Consider the following 4728-nt stretch of genomic DNA (forward strand, 5'->3'; position numbering starts at 1 on the left):
GTCATCCTTTATATTCAGAGCTTCTACACTGGATGCTACATTCAAAAATACCTTAAGCGACTTGGAGGTTGGGAGTAGAGTCTGCCTTTCCTGGATTACTCATCTCCAGTCAATAAGTGTTTGTTGAATACTAGAGCACCTACTAAACATCACATATATTCTACAGTGTGGAATGAATCCGTAGACTTCGCCAGCTTAATGGGTTTTGTCTCTCTTCACCTTGCCATGATGGATATATTGGACTTTCTTCAGGCAAGCAATGTGTACTTGGGTATCAGTACCCTCTATATATTAATCCTCTGAGACACAAAGGACTTGCACAAGAATTTACTCTTCAGTAGAATCTCTTTCCCTTAGAATCTACAGATAGTGCTGTATATGTTCTTCCTTCATCGACTTCATCAAGCTCACGCTTACTCAGGATGGACAGTAACGTGTAAAATAGTTTTCCTTACAGCAATCTCCTCGGGGAGGAGGGTGTTGGATAGTCAAGATTAGCGTTCAAACCACCTTATTGCTACCATTTCACAGACAAGTTTTTTGTTTCAGCTCATGCCCGAAATGTGGCTGCTATGCTGGGGAAGAACATGGAGGTTACCTTTTCTTTCCGGGTTGATCTGTTCATCTTTCTGGTGCATTTAGAAAGTAGCTCTCTGCGTGCACTAGGTCACATGCATTGTGCCTGATCAAGCAGATGGAGCCACAGATTGAACTCTGGATTCACTCTTCCGAAGGATGTTATCCTTACGGATAGAATTTAGTGATGTACCTCCAGAGTTATTCTGGAAGGCAGTAACCTGGTATATATTCCTGTCACATTACAGGGTCTGTCCAGGAGTCTTGTCCATGGGGAAGTTGTTTCTAAATGTGTTTACCAGTGGTACAAATAAATAAATATCTCAGAATTACCCTCCCTTGATGTGTGCTAGTTAGATCCCATTGTATGCTGCCATGGATTGGCATCAGGAAAACGGAATATTGTATACTTACCTATCGGTAATTTTCCTTTCCTGACGCCAATACATGGTAGCATACAGGACCCTCCCATGGCTTTCGCATTGAGTACTTGTTACGAGAATGGTGGCCTTGGGAGGCGGGCTTTAATTTATAGTATAACTGGTCCTGTGATTGGGCGGGGTGTGGAGCCATACCCATTGTATGCTGCCATGTATTGGCGTCAGGAAAGGAAAATTACTAATAGGTAAGTATACAATTTTCCGTTATTTTTGTCCATCGGAAGTGGACAGTTATATATGGTAATAAGTTATGTATATGTTAGAACCAGCATCATGAAATCATACACTTTTTGTATTTTATATGAGCTTTCACTTATTCATATGTCAAGAACGAAGATATATGTTTTATATGACCAGTATCTTGCACTGCAGAGTTGTTGGCTACAAAAATTCAGTGTACATCCAATTTTTATCTAAACTGCATCCATTTGGATTTAGTACCATTTTTGCATGTCTGGTTTCCTGGTGCGACAGCAAGTCTGGATAAAATACAATAGAATTGGGTTCACTTGTCAAGTTCATGGACAGACCTCTGATGTATTTATAAATGTTTACTTTTCCCCAATCTGATGGAGAGTTCCACTGTCTTCCCTCAACATTGAGACCTCTTGTAAGAGTATATTTACTGATACTGAGACAGCGTTCATAAAACTTTAAAAACAGCTTAATGTTACTATATAATCGTGGTTTTCAAACTTTGCCTGTCATGTACCCTTTGGAAGCAATTGATCGCTCAACCGCCCACCCCACCAGATGCAAATGTATAATGTTATAGCGATGCCTATCGTTATGGCCAATTCCTTGTGAGAGTACAATGTTCAAAATTAATATGGTGCTCTCACAGGAATTCGGTTTTACTAATCGGCGCCTGGACTTTCTGAAATGTATAGTTACCACTGGTGGGGGAGAGAGTGAATGAATGTTCAATGTGGCCTTAAAACAGGAACCAGATTAGGTGGAAACCACATGTCTCTGGCTGGTAGCACGACTGCACTTGGGGTGGCTGTGTCGGCAAGGATCATTATAGGAACACATTTAGCATCACACAGTGATCTGATAGGGCCACAGTCAACTGACACGGCAATGTCCACTAGAGTATGGCACTAATGAAAACAAGAGAAGCCAATGCATAGACCAAAAGTGTGTCTAGATGTGTCCTAACTTGCTGTGCATAATGGCAGGAACAGTCATCAGGCAACTTTTCATGCAGTCTTATTTTTTATTTTTTTTAATCAACTTTTTATTCATATTCTTATTTAATTCAATACATAAAAACGAAAACATAAAACATTAGACAACCACTTTTAACATATTATATTCATTGGGAAAAAAAGTCATGCAGTCTTATTAAAATATAATCCCTCTAACCATAGGTCATGTTTAAAATTAAATTAAAGTGTAACTAAACCTAAAAACAAAAATGTAATATATTGCAGCTCACCAGTCCTTAGATGTGGCAGCTACATTAGTTTTCTTTTTTCACCTAGTGATCCTGCCAGTAACACACTTCCTGTCTTAAAGTGACACCAAGCTTGCTCTCGTGATGGACTACAATCTCAATACAAATTAGTAAACTAAACATGAGATTGTAGTCTGTCACAGAAGTGGCCACTTTACAACACACACTGGGACCATGGGGAACAAACATAGCCACTCTCCAGAAGAAAGGACAGTGTCAGCACCAATTCAGAGATGATTTGAGGATCTACAGCCGAGTGATACACAAAAGAGATACATTTCTGTTAATAGTTAAGCTACTTGAATGCATTTTTTAAGATGTAACACCTGAGTTTAGTGTCACTTTAAGGTGGCAACGCTCACTCACTCTGCTCAAACACTCTGTGACAAACATCACCCTAAGCTGCTCCTGATTCGAATTACAGACACCTTCTTCTTCTTTTCTTCATATTGGGGAGGTGGGGGGGGGGGGGTTTGTCGTAAATAGAAGATAACTTGGAAGATTGGATAACCCTATTTGAGATTTCATTTAATTTTACAGGAAGTTACATGGATGCTTTTCTGGAAAGATCAACATGTATTTTCTGAACTCGGAGAACATGTATAATCTCGTTCTCTGTTTTTTCTAATGTGGGGGGGGGGGGGGGGGGGGGGTTTGTCGTAAATAGAAGATAACTTGGAAGATTGGATAACCCTATTTGAGATTTCATTTAATTTTACAGGAAGTTACATGGATGCTTTTCTGGAAAGATCAACATGTATTTTCTGAACTCGGAGAACATGTATTTAGCCTTTAAAAAGAAAATAATGCAGCCAATACATCTAAGGATTTCTGCAAAATACAATTTTTGTTCATGGGTTTAGATATTCTTTAAACTATGTTGCTTTACTTGCAGTTCAAGAAATGTTTTAGGTGCTCCACAAGCAACAATTTCAAATCTGGAGACACATTTGTCTAGAATGTTATGGATTTAGGTACAATAGGAAAGTGTGTAGTTTTCTGTTTAGTGCTGATCATATAGGCTGACATTTATGCAGCTCTCACCTCATCAGTGTACCAGCCACACAGTTTATTGAATATAGGAGTTTGGATCTGTTGTTTTGGCACAAAGCACATCATATAGTTCTCTCAGTCACACATTGTACTGTATTTGCATTTGTGTAAAGCAGAAGCAAGTAATTAGGTCCAGAAAGACAGGGGCACATTCCAAATGTGAGCAGACAGCAGGCAGTTAAACACGTGTTTGAAGTACACCAATTTTACAACCACAAATCATGTTCAATTAGTGACCCGTAGTGAATGTTATTTTGTTTTCATACCCTTTTCAGTCCAAAAATATGGAGCTAAAACCTCCTAAAATAATAACATAGAACCATATAAATTGCTTTTTTAAATATTATTTTGTCATTTTTAGTATTTCTTTTTCAAATAAAAATACTTTTCTTTCCAGAATGGCAATACATTTTGGATGCCAGTTTGACCATGTTAAGACAACTTGTAAAAGCTGAAGCAATCAATATAGTAATCCATGTGAGTTCAAAGATGTTATGAGACCAATAAAAGCTTTAAAGAAGATATGTGACGCTAGAGAAGGAACACATATGACTCCAGTTTCTATTCACTAATAAAATAACACCCCTCCTTTTGGTACCACAAGGATGTTTCTAGGAATGTATTAAAAAAATCTTTGAAGAATATCTGAATAATACCACTTATTTTGGCAGAGTTAGGTTATCTTTAATTCCCTACTGGCTCTATACATTTCTCAATGGGACTAATGGGGAGATCTCCTACACTAATGATATAGCAATGACAAATCACTTTTAGATTGCTGACCCAGTTTCTATTGTCATTGGCCAAAGTAACTTTATCTAATAGAACTTTTGGGAAGATACCACAGAGTGAAATTATCCCCTTTTTCATTCAGTGGATTTGAATTGGGATTAAACTGAAAATCAATTTTAAGTGGGTCTCTGCTTTAAAAGCAACACTTATTACCACATGTATGTCTATCTTAACTCTTGGTATAGCTCATTTAATTAAAGAGCAAAGAACAAGCTTATTCTCTGGCTTACTTTGTACTACACATCCTAATCACATTTCTATATAAGAGAATGTATGGTATGGTATGGTATGGTATATTTGTAAACACGGATGTAAAATACTACCATTTATTTAATTTTTTTTTTTTTTAATACAGTGCATGTTTAAATATGTATGTATATATATAGATATATAGATATATAAATATAT

The sequence above is a fragment of the Nanorana parkeri genome, unplaced genomic scaffold, assembly GCF_000935625.1.
Source record: "Nanorana parkeri isolate BGI_ZX_2015 unplaced genomic scaffold, ASM93562v1 scaffold1726, whole genome shotgun sequence".
In the NCBI taxonomy this organism is placed as follows: Eukaryota; Metazoa; Chordata; class Amphibia; order Anura; family Dicroglossidae; genus Nanorana; species Nanorana parkeri.